Source organism: Rhopalosiphum padi, chromosome 4 (genome assembly GCF_020882245.1).
Source record: "Rhopalosiphum padi isolate XX-2018 chromosome 4, ASM2088224v1, whole genome shotgun sequence".
In the NCBI taxonomy this organism is placed as follows: Eukaryota; Metazoa; Arthropoda; class Insecta; order Hemiptera; family Aphididae; genus Rhopalosiphum; species Rhopalosiphum padi.
This window is the reverse complement of record NC_083600.1, coordinates 26,180,094-26,194,059: the sequence shown is the minus strand read 5'-3', so window position 1 is coordinate 26,194,059 and position 13,966 is coordinate 26,180,094. Positions and strand designations below refer to the sequence as shown.

The 13,966-nt window shown below is 29.4% G+C and overlaps 1 protein-coding gene across 1 annotated transcript in view; it reads left to right on the top strand.

The window, feature by feature from the left end:
• Nucleotides 1–9,611: 9,611 nt before the first annotated feature.
• LOC132928548 (beta-1,4-glucuronyltransferase 1-like) overlaps nt 9,612–13,966 on the top strand; it is a 67,031-nt gene continuing 62,676 nt past the window's right edge. The window contains 1 exon segment of the mRNA XM_060993311.1: nt 9,612–9,967. The gene's annotated coding sequence lies outside the window, so the exon portion shown is untranslated.

The window sequence follows — 13,966 nt, the reverse complement described above, 5'->3', positions numbered from 1 at the left end:
GCACTATTTATAATGCTGTAAATAATCGTCGGTGGTTCGGGGCAAATTTTCAGTGAGCCATAAATAAAGAACACATTATACCTCTTCAAATTTTAAATTAAAATTTATGGATTATATTAGAATTGAAAAACAATAACCGAATAATACAATTTTAATTCGATCGTTTTAGCACGTAATATTGCCATATTGGATAGTGCAGGACAGCGGTGTCCATTTATTTATATTAAGTCATTAAGACAAGTATTGTTAATTTGGTAGTAATAATACATTTTAAATGTATTTGTCGTGTTAAATCCTGAGAAGTGAGGATAACTTAGTTAGTTTAATATAATTATATATTTTTTATTGTTAAAATAAATGTTATGAAAACATTTTATAGATTCAAAATAAAAATAATTGAGTGATACAAAATAAAGAATTTTGATATTTATTATAATTTATATGCAGGAACGCCTGCAGAAAAAAGTTTTGGGAGGTGTTTTTGAAAATCAGTTATTGAAAAGTCGAACTTTTTTTTTAAATTAGGTATACTTACAATACTTTTTTTAAATATAAACATTAATATAACAAAATTAACATTAAAATTGAATTATTAAAAACCATACAAAAAATATTTCGAGACGTGTATGAACACCCAAAATACTACCCTGTGTACGTGCCTAGCTGTTTATATGTAATGGAATGGGAACAGTCTATCCAGAATACACAGGTTGTGTGGTTATCGGTTAGGTTTGCTGGTTTGCATTAACTGCTCTCCACTATACCTATCTGTATTTTCTGCATAATCCCAGGGAATAAAAAATACCCATAATCTTCATATTTGTCTTGGTATAAATTACTCCAAAGTGAAATCAAAATTAACTATATACATTTTCTAAATTTTGTATTTTTGATAAAATATTATGATTTTTCTATATAATTTTATTTTTGGAAAATGTTATTACATAAAATACTTACATACAATCTTAACATTGTATATTGATCGAACAAGTAAATATTTATTAGATATTCAATATATTTTATTAATAACCATTTTTTGTAAAGTATTATGGTACATGCATACAAAAAATAAAAACACTTATTGACGTATTCAGTGTTTATATATCGAGTTTGCCAACAAACTATTAGATGAATACAATATTTTAGAATTGCGTGTGACTTAAACTTAAAAAATATATTAATACTTATTGAAATAATAATTCTGACACTGTATTATATAATTATATAGTTGTTAAAATAAATTAATAATCACGCTGTATAGTAATATATTTCTCCCACGCAAATGCTGATTGTGAATACAATATTATGGTCGGTGTGACGGTGTGACTACAGCGAAAATGGTTGTTGCTGTGACGTTGTCACACAAATTTTAACAATAAAATATATTATACAAAATTGTTAATTATTATAGGTATGTATTATAATAACATAATTTATAAATATATTACACGACTGCGTACCTCAAAGTCGCAATTCTTAAAGTCAATGTCACTTTGGAACGTTATCAATGTTAACAATAGTAGTTTATAAATTTATAATTTGTCTGGTTATTTAGTGTACCAGACGAATTTCTTGCAATATTTCTTATGAAATATGTATGGATAGATCCTTTCTTACAACTATAAGTATGAACGGATAAACTCAAAACGGCAGCGGATTTGCGGTCAGCTTTTTCAGCCGGTTTTCTGACTCCTTCAACTTTTTACATATTTAAACCATAAATAATACACCATTACAGGGGGCGTATTTATGGGATTCCTGAGTGGAGAGCTGCAGATGAAGGGAGGACTCTAACTTCTGAAATGTTTGCGAACATATTAGATACTGGAGCTATAAATGTATTGATTTTACAATGATTTGTGTTTTCTTTTTTTTTTTTGTGAGTAGCTTTATACGATTTTAAGTAGAAAAAAAGCTTTAATCTTTCAACCTTAAAAGTTATTTTTAGTAGCAAACTGATTTAGTTGTTTCTTTTTAAAGGTCAAAATTTAAAATTCAGTATTTTTCAAAATTATTAGAAAACATTTAAATTAAATTAATTTTTATATAAGCTGACAAACTGTTATCGCTCAGAATCGTTTTTCATATATGATGCTTATATATTATATATGTGAATAATATATTTATCTATGAAATACTATCTTTACTCAATAACAAGGTACACTAGACAGTTGACACTTATCGTAAAGCAGAGTGATTACATACTTGCCTTTTCAACGAATTGTTTTATATAATATATACATTGGTAGTATTTTAATATTTTATTTCCATTAATAATATAATGTTATCTTTTAATACTTATTTTTCTATAGTACACAGGTCGGTTCCCCGAAGGAATGTGAAAACGGTTCCGGGGTCGTGTGCAATTCAATCCAAAAAAAAAAAAAAGGGTCAAAAGTTTGTCAATACATAATAACTAGGTAATAACTAATAATAGACCAAAATATACCTAAATACCTATTATACTACTTATTCTAATAACTATCAAATTGAATAATAATATATATATATTATCATAATATTTAATAGGTTTAAGGAACCGCATGTATATAATGTGAAAAAAATTATACACGAAGAGAAAAAAATAGATTATACTATTGATTTTTTTTTAAGTATGATATTATTAAACATAAGAACATAATGAACTTATTATACTAATTAATTATTACCAAACAGTAACCAGGCATCATATCATTATTGAAAAATTGTAAGTTGCATTACAAAATAAATCATTGGTTGAAAATTCCGAAAAATGGTTTGACAAAACGTTGCAAATTATTGATACCTAATTATTATTATGCATTGGCAAGTTAATACCGGCTGCGCATTTTTATTTCCGGTTTGTAACAAAAACTGGGATGTATCAAATTCTGAAAATAACACCGGTAAAATCATGCAGATATTTGCAGTTAATTGGACAAAGTTGTGTCATCGGTTCTAATGAGCAATATTGACAGGCATACTATACATCGTATTGCCATAAGAAAACACGCGATAACCGTATATATGTAATAATTATGTATAATATGCCATGCAGTTGTCTATCTAACAATATAAAATAATTAAAATTATAACGCCATAATTATAAGTTGATATTAGAGACTAGAGTCTAATTATCTATTACCAAATTTAAAAAAAAGAGAATATTTAAAAAATTTAATTTTTGTAAAATATGAACAGTTAATATTGTTCGAAAAAGATGTTACAATACTAATATAATTTGTCATAAGAATACGTAAAATGTTAAGACTTACTATACACTATTTTATAAAAAGTATATCCAATTTCATATTACGTTCTATAAAATCTATTTACTATTATATTCATCGTATATAAATAAACTTTTTTTAGCACAACTTCTTTAATGGCTTTTACCTGAGGAAAAAACATAATATTTTAGAACTAATAATATATCAATATTAAGTATCATATTCTTCGTCGTTACGTTCAGTATCTAAAAAAAGCGTCATAAGTGAAGCTAAGCGTTAAAAGTTAAAAGGTTAACGATTTATTAGTATGGGGAAAAGACAAGCTAGTATTATAAAATGATTATATTACATAGTTAAGTACGGTCATCGTCTTGACCAAATTGTACCATTATTATTTTAATTTGTTGATCTGCAAATAAGGCGGTTACGCTGAATTCTAATGAACAGAAAAAAAAATGCAAACGTATTACACGGTTTTTAACGCGTATAAACTAAATTGCGAATTTAATATTATAAACTATAATTTATATATTAATATAAATATATAACTACATAAGAATAGGAAGCACATAAAAACGGATTTCCTTAATACACACGCCTCATTGTATTTAACGAGAAAATCACAAATTACGATCTTTTATAAATAATTATCACACATGAATTATTAATTTATATTTTATACTTTAATGGTTTAAAAATTTAAATTGTATTGCTCTTTTATATGGTTTAATATATTATCGTTTGTTTATTAAAACTAATTGTAATATAAAAATCATTAACTTATATCTACGTACCATATCGCATAACACAATCTTTAGCATTTTAAACTAATTAATGCGGTTCTTTTGTTTTTTCTTAAAATTAGAAAATAACCCTCGTTTTTTATAACTGTAAATAAACATGAAAATGTAAATAAAATTGTTTTTTCTTCTTTATTATACAATACTATTAGTATGAAAGTACGAAAATATATAGTATATTATTAAATAAAATATAATTCTACATCGAAAATGTATAATATAATAAATTAACCAATAATTTACTACAATTATTCAATCATCTTTGATATCATTGTTATCATTCATTTATAACCTTATAAGTATTGTGTATGATGTAAAGTTATATGCATTGTATTTTACGGTTACCGACATCATATTATAAAAATAATGGTTGGAACCTATTAAATAAACAAACATTGAATATTGAAACTAGATATATCAATTAACATTGTACCGGGAAAATTAAATTAAAAGTAAAATAAATACAAATTATCAAACACGACACAGTGTCACAGTTTAGTTATATATAAGTTGCTAAAATAAACGCAGATAAGTCACAAATAGTATTATATTATGATGTTTGCTGTGATCAGTTTAATTTGTTTCAATGAAAGTCTTCGTTTTACTGTGAGGGTACGCGAACGAGCTTTTAATCGACAAAATATAATTGTACTTTGTAAATAACATTTTTTTGTTTAAATATATTCAATATTTTTTAAGAAAAGAAAACTTAATTAAACTAAGCATACTCGTGTACCGCAAACATATAATAATTATATACTAGAAGAAAAAAAACTCGGTGCAATAGTCCATAAATTTTAATTAATAAATGTGATTCAGAAAGAAATGCAAGGGGTATTTACAATAATAATAGAGTATAATTAATTAGATACGTAATATGCTGTACTGAGAGAAAATCTATAGTCTATACTAATGATTAACGATTTCTTAATAATCATATTAATGGTAGAATTGTTACCGCGGTTAAACTAAGTACAAAGTACTTACCTCTATATGTCTAATCTACATCTAATTTATTATTAGCTATCGAAGTATTTTTTGCCAATACTATTTCACAATTTAATTTAAACAGTTAACCACCCGAGGCCTTTATTTTAAACATAATATAATATAATATATAATAGAATGTGACACGAATGCCAATTCTGCAACTCTCGTTCGAGTAACTCCATTATTATTTTTTGTTTGATATTATAGTACATAGGTACGCTGTATATTTCTATACGTGCTTAACATAATCTCCATGGTATAAAGTTCTATTGTTAATGTATGGGCTCCAATATTTGCAGAGATTTGCAAAGTTTTCTCTGTGATTCACTGTTCTGCGTATAAATCCATGTTTCGCGTAGACTGCGTACAAAAGAAAATACAGACTGCAGTTCGCAATGCGTATCCACCATTGATCACCGCTGGCCTAGTCTTACCTTTCTATTTTTGAGAAGTAAAATAGTTTGTCGCTCTATTTCTTACTTTGGCGAAAAAACCCATCGTCGTTAAACAAAAACCAAAATGCTATTTATATAAATATCAACTATATAGGTTACCATCGATATAATTTCGTTAAGGGTTATTTTACAAGAATTTTATTTTCGGTCAAATTTCCAGTGGTATGTATTTATTAGGTTGATTTTATCTTAATGGCATAAATATTTATTTTTTAAAAGTCCCATGAGTTAGCGGTAATGTAATGATGTAATCATGTAATTTAGTAGGTATATTGATCGATAACCGTTTGTTTCGCTTTTACCCTACTTGAAATTAAGTGACAAATTCATAAAAATACCCATATACAGAAAAAAAAATAGTTTTGATATGTAAAAGATACGTTTTTTGCTTCGAAAAACTGAAAAATTCACAATATTTTTACTTAGACACCAAAAACAATGACAAATAGTAAAAATTTGTTAATATCATCGTAATTAATATAATTACTTCTACATTTTAATTTTTAAGTAATATCACTCGTGAGAAATATTCACACATAAAAAGCAATAGTGGATCTTCAAATGAACAAATCTTGTAAACAATACATAATTTAATTTCAACATTGTTATTTTTTTCGTTACGGTGAGTTATAACTTATAATAGATGAGCGTGTACACGCTATACACGATAAACTGTATGAAGAATATTGTTATCATAACTACATAGAAATATAATATGCATGAGTTCATTTTTGTTAATTGAGATTTTAATTATTAATTTTGTCAAAAAAACAAAAATTTATTTTTTTAAATTATAGTTATTCATATAGGCTAGAAATCGTATTAAAAATGTTGTATTTTATATTTTTATGTAAAACGTATAGACACGCATTATATAATGTATAAGTACGTACAATGCTGTACACTGTATATACCCAAATGGCCAAATGGCCTATAAACATATATCTACAGAGCTACAGCTAACTAATTGTTAAATATTTAATTTTGATATCACTTGGATTAAAAATATTCAAAAATGATTTTACGATATTTGACTAAGGTTTATTAAGTATTTTACACAATTACATTAAAACGTTTCGAAATCTAATGAAAAAAGTATTAAGCACGATGATTTAAAAGACGTGTTTATTTATATTACTAGTAGTATCTGAACGTCGTATTTAGATTTTGTCGTTATATTACTCGGAGATTGATTGAAGGACATACATTGATGAACTCTGCTTGTTAGGGCGCTTTGCAATCGTCACCATATTACACAGGGGCACTTTTACTTACCAGTGAGTCGGACCAATTTCGCAAAAAAATGCATGATTAATAAGAATGATGTCCATAGCCAATAACAGGTAATCATTTTACCGAGGCCACACTAATCTTATAGTTTTGTAAATAATGTTCTCATTCAATTTGTAATACTTTTATAAATTTATTTTATTCCATTATATTTCTTACGTAATGCTGTTTAAATGCTAAATTACGTTAATTCATATAAATACATACAATTGTTATATTAGTTTATATAAATCAATAATAAAAAAAATATATTTTATAATATATTATGAATATAAATACGCAAATCACAAGTGATAACAAGTGGTTGTGATAAAGTGTTTGAAAATATAAAATTTTATATATATTTTCATATATTTATAGGTATTATTCGCAATCGGTTGACGTTATATAAATTATAAATGCGCAATGCCGACGAATTGTCGCGTGACGTGCGTTTCGTCAATGTCATTTTCAGATTTACGTGTTTGTGTCAATGTTTAATTTTCAACCGATACGTCATATAATCATAATATTATAAAATATTATATTCACGAATTACAAACGATTAAAATATCAAATTATATATGTACGACTCACGAATCAAATCTATTTCACTGATCGCTGTTGCAGTAATATATTACAACGCCTGTAGTCGTATTTAACTATGATTTGACTATAATATTTTCACTATGCGTAGCGGGTGGAAAATAAATTGCATTACAATACACAGATATGTCATCGAATTATATTTCACAATAGTTTGCAAAAATTGTATATTATTCTGCAGTATGTTTTTGCTAATCATCAAAACAATAAATAAATAATTTAAATCTTAAAAGCCTATCGACGTCTAATATACTATCTTGTATGAAACTTACTTTTAATTGATAATTGTAATTTATATATGGCACGAAAAGTATAGTAATAAAAAATAATAATAATTGTAAAAAAAAATGGGCTCATCTCAACATTAAAATCTCTTTTCAGCGTTTAATATAACAAACCTTTAAACAATGAACTAAATTTAAATTAATATGCATAATAAAAGCAAGAATTTTTTTCACATTTATTCACTATTCATCACAATGTATCTTTTTAAATAGAAGAATTTAAATAACAAAACGGATAGCAGGTAGAATATATTTTTTTATGCATTGAAAAATTACGAAAAATCCATAACTAACTAAGAACTTAGAAGTATTACATAATATGTTTGATTACTAATATTTTCGGGACCCAGTCCTCTTACTTCTATCAAAAGAATTAAAATATTAGAAAAAAAAATATGATAAAACAATACATTTATTAAATCATTTAGTAATTAAAATACAAACAAAAATGATATCAATGAAATAAATTAACTTGAGTTAGATAAATTAAGTCAATGTTATAAGAACCTAAATCTATGAGTTATTATTTTAATTATAATAAATAAACATACAAAAACTAAGTATTTAGAAAAATGTATTAAACGTTTCATGTAGATATATAATATTATTGTATTTAATATTTATAATATATGTTTATTATGTGACTAATTCGCCCACCTCTCTTCTCACATGCTGAGTATAGGTTAGTACTAAATGTTTTTACTGTTCATACTTCTTAACCTCATTAACGGTAACAAATATTACTATAACATTGATGACAAAAAAAAAAATAACGATTGGTGATGCCTATATTACATATATACGTACTTCTAATAGGTAAAATATATATTGTATTATATTTATTTATTGAAATAAAAACGAGTTGAAGAAATTTGTTAAAACTTAAAACTAATAACAGACAAACAAAAAATGATGTAAATAACAAAAAAATAGTAAAAATGATAAAAAATTAATTCAAATAACATTTATAATATAACGTAGAATATTTTTTAGTAACATAGACAAATTAATATTTACATAATTATTTCGTCAAAATAGAAATGACAAAACTAAAGTAAAGTTTTTTGAAGGATTATAATTTATAATGCATTAATTTTCCTCGCCCAACCCCATAATCGCCTAATGAATAACCTGCAGATATATATATCAGACTTTAGTATACAAGCCTAATGAGTATACACAAATATATTTATATATCAGTAAAAAAAAAAATGTATAGATTGGTACATTACTACGGTATTAAACCCTTAATGTACCTATACACAATTTTCAGCGGGTTGAGGTATTATGTATTATGTTCTCGTCCTATCATTACAATATAATACATAAAATATATAAATTGTAATCACCGAGTAAATACCGTAAATAAAACTGTCCCACAAATCCGTCCAAACAACCATCATATAGCTTTATACTAAATACACACATACACACACATATATATAAGTATCTTCAATCTCCATTAATATTTTTTCGGGCCGGAGAGGGAATAGGTGACGCGGACGTTTATTAAATCAATGCTGCAGCACTAAATTTCTAGACACCGACCCTATTCGGCTGCAGTACCTATACTGCACGATGTGTGACCACTGTGGCCACATACATCGCATAATAATAAATAATGATACCTATATATAATATCATATATACCCAGGTATATTATAATATATGATCGTACGTTATTATAATATAATGTTTGAGCAATAACCGTATATATATACACTCCAAAGGGTTGAACGTCATGACGTCTGATCGGGGGTGAGGTGTTATACGTTAATATTACCGCTGGTACATATTATTATATATTATACATTCACGACCGGTGCATCGTCAAAGGGTGTTGCGGAGGCGGCTGCGGCGGCCGGTGAGGAGCAACTGCAGCGCAATCAGCGCAGCCCGAGGACGACGGCGGCGGAACCGTATTCAACACATGGCCGGCGTCCTCGTTCTCCGCCGCCGCCGCCGACGATGCCGCCGCCGAGTGCCCAAGTGCCGCAGACACTCGACGGTCGACAGTCGCCGACACACCGTCATAGAACGAGCGCGCGTCTCGTTAGCAGTTCTCACACACGACACGCCGCCGCCACCGTCGTTAGCCGTAGTGCGTCGCTATCGAAGACCCGACAACCATCATTGTCGTAGCGCCAATATATAATAATAATAATAATAATTAATAATACAACTTAAAAATATAATAATATTTAAATAGTATTTATAGTATTTTCAGTTCTCGGAAGTGTTGTTTCGATCACGCGGATCGGCGCGAATTTTTTAATCGTTTAATATTTTTTTTTCAATTTTTGTGGTTTTTTTTTATGTGCTAGAAACGAACGCAGCAATATAATACGTCGTCGGTAAGTTAAACCTGTTATAATAATTTTTCGAAAATATTTACTGCGGTCCCGATAAATTATACCAAATACTCTTATCATGTAGTTGCTGATTTAAATTCATCTTTAGATGTCCATCATCGCCGTACATGGGGAAGTTGTTTTTAGTAGGTTTTCGTAATTTATTGTACTCATTTCGGATATTATGTTGTCGTATGTCTATTTTTATTTTGTTCGCAAATTACATTCCAACTCTTTTCACGTCTATAATATTATTTGTATCAATTTTTGTTTTTATTCCTATGCTTGCTTTAATTAATAGGTCTAAAACGTATTGTTTTGCAATTTGTTAGTGTAAAAATTTGAAATCGACTTTTAAACTGATTATATTTGAGCGGATGCAGTGGTGCAAATCACTCAGTTTCACTTGTGTATTCCAATCTCTCGTTTTTGAATAATATATATACATATATAATATAATTTACGTGGTTGCCCTAAAAATATATATTTTGAGCATTGTTTTGAACGATCTACAATTTTTCTTTCATTGGTGAACCGTCATATTCGAATATAAGCTATGGATTATATTATGTCAACGTTTACAGTGCATTTTCACGTATACATTTATATATATATAGATATTTTAAAATTTCGTATTCTGTGATTATAACCACAGATATACCTAATCAAAATGCACTTTAAAGTGAAAATAACACCTAAAACATGGGATTTCGTTTGTTTGATAATAGTTTGCTGATGCCTACGGTATTTGTTGGTTAGGTTACCTGGTCTTGTATGCGTAATAAAATAATATTGGTTACATACAATTTGATGTTTTCAACGATTTTTTAACGTCAATTCTGCGACATCGGACGTAAAGACTAAAGGGCAAAAGGCCATTTTCTCCCCCACAGCGGATCAACAAATCGCGTGACACCCGACCCTGGTGGCTATTCGGTTCGCACGCGAATTCGTCGACTTTAATTATATCGTGGCGCTGCGTTCGGAATATTAATTGCAACTGTGCGCCTTGATATAATATATAAGTTCTGTGGTAATCGTCCCAGTGATGGTGTGTATATTTATAAAAATCCTGTAATCGTCTTAATGTGTTTATGTAGTATTGTGTGTATCTAGTTGTGTATTGCATACAATGCCGTGTAGTTACATACAATGCAATGTTTTGGGAATTTATAAAAGTATAGGTATACACGTGTCGGTAAATACCGCAGCAGTTGACGACAGCGGCCGACTGCTAGATCGCTGGACGACACGCGCAGAAATAGATGCGGAAAGTCACGCACTGCGGACTTATTGCGAGATGTCAGCTGTCGAGTTACTGTTTGCCGTGGCGCCAACATTACCTCTCCGTCAGCTTAGAACCTTGGATATCCTCTCTCCTATCAGCCCATATTGTCGAAGAAAATTACATTAACTCTTTTTTGAGAAATTTGAGTTTTTTTCATTAAAAATGTACACATTTTTTTTTTAACGAACAATAAAGTGCTTCGGTTGAGTTTCCATGCGCGTGCATTAGCGTTTTGCATACAATACCTAGCTATATTTTTACGATTTTACCGCATTTCCATAACGCGTCGCACATAGTATATGCTATACCTACATAAACGAACTCGGTGGATATTATTTACGAGCCTATTGACGTATGTAAATACAAAAATCGACCCCAAGTATATAATATAATATATGTATAACAAACTAGCCACGCGCGGACAACAATCGATCGACTGTATAATACGCGCAACCAACCTACCTATGTATTTTAATAATATTACAAACGCGCGTACAACAATCTGTTTGCCATCGGTGGTTGCTATGTATCGTGTAAATGTGTGTGTATAGTATATTCTTATTTGACGTGTAGCAAGCTGTCACATAGAGGGTGAATTTGATAAGTATTGTCGCATATATACGTATATAGATTTAAGCCCTATAAACTGTACACGAGTGTAATAGAAAATGATGTACCTACCTGGTCATTATAATTGAAATGATATAATCTTAGTTATACAAGACCAAAATGTCTACGAGTGTAGTCTGAGGCAACGTCATTTCTGATGGTATGAAGGAAGGCTGACAACAAAATGACATATTTTTCACTCGATTAATTTTAAATCGAGAAAAAAATAATAAAAACAACGTCACTCAAGTGGGGATATTACCCAATACAATCTATGCGGAGAACGTAAAGTAAAATAATACGCCATATATATTATATTAGAACTTATCGATTCTTCGTAGGACCCTGCTGCAATATAAGGCGACGAGCAAACAGGCAAAATGCACGTATATATAATACATTAATACATTATTATGCATTAATATTTATTTGGCGGCATGGTGCGTGCGAGAGAGCATTCCGAAACAAATTCATCGCACGAAACTGCAGCAATAATAATATCATATACTTGAGAAAGATGTCGTTCGCAACCCGGATTTCTACGTACATATTATATATACAGTTCTACTGACTTTTCGATGCGGCAGCAAGAACAAATAAAGCGACAGACACACGTATACTGCATAATACATATACTGTAGTACGTCAGTATGCGTATATATATATAATATGATATAATATCCCTTTCCGGCACGACCAGTCCTCCACTCCAGCGATCGGATCCAAAGACCGCTGGTACATGCGTTATTTTATGGTGCACCGTTCTAAAATAACTCTTCAGTCGTGCGTAATATATTGTGACCGTCTGCCAACATTCGGTATAATATTATTATTATACTCTGTAGATGTTTTGTCAAACGATTCGATCGGTGAATACCACGTGTACACTGTACACACTACACAAGCACTCGGCAACAACCCGTCTCGAGCAGCGAGTTCGCCCCGTCACCTCCAACGCCGCTGTCGTTAGTTATTCATATCATGGTGACATTGGTGACCAGACGTGCTTTTTTTTTATTGAACTGTGTTTTTTTTTTACGATTGTCCTAATGTCCTTGACAAGTATTGAGTATATGCAAATACAAAAACTGTACTCCGAATGAGGGGTGATTTTCTAATTAAGGAAATGCTAAATTTTTAAATATACATTTAATAATTTATTAGTCTATGTACTCTATAGTTTATATCTATTCACATAACATAAGTATATTGTATATACTTACCAATTTACCATTACAAATATCAAATATGATCGAAATAATTCCATTATTTTGTTTCTAACCCGTAGATATTATATGGGTATTGGGTATACGTTATACTATTTATACTGTGTGTATTATAGTGAAAATTAATAACGAAATTGCTGGCAATAGTTTAAGCGAACTACAATATCGTGTATAATATACCGCAATTAACATGAATATGCGAACGTCTCGGCATATTAAATGGTGTACAATAATTAATTCCGATACGGTAAAATGTTTGATCGCAGTTATAGTTTTAGTATTTCGCCGGCCGCCAAGTGTTTTATTCGAGTCTTTTAATAATAAACTATACGTACGGTTTCGGCGTTTGAAGGATATTATCGTCTAATGGCTATTACTGAGAACGCATAATATATTAAATACATTGTACGAACGGCGATGGGTTTGTTGAATTCAATTTTCTCTTTTCGAAAAGAACAGCAACAATAATTTGTATGGGTCGTCTTTTATCGAATACGAGTTTGGCATCCATAGAGTCGGTTTATTTTTTTTTTTTGCACATGGTACACCGAGTATGAAAAGGATAGATATTCGATATCCAACACTGGCGAAAACCATTTTACAAATAATTTTTCTGGCCGCTGTACCGAGAGTGGACATTTACAATGGTCCGCACCGAGTACGTTCATCCATGACTTCTCAGTTATCGTCTGCTGCTCCGCGCCGAACGGATAGGAAATTCGAAAATACCTTGTCCGGGTGCGCACGCGTAGAAAGTGTATATCACGTGGTCGACATATATTTGTATATATATATATTGTTATATACATGACTTGGGTTGCCTTATAGTGTATATACAGTATACACTACACAGGTTATAATATTATAGGTGTACTAGGT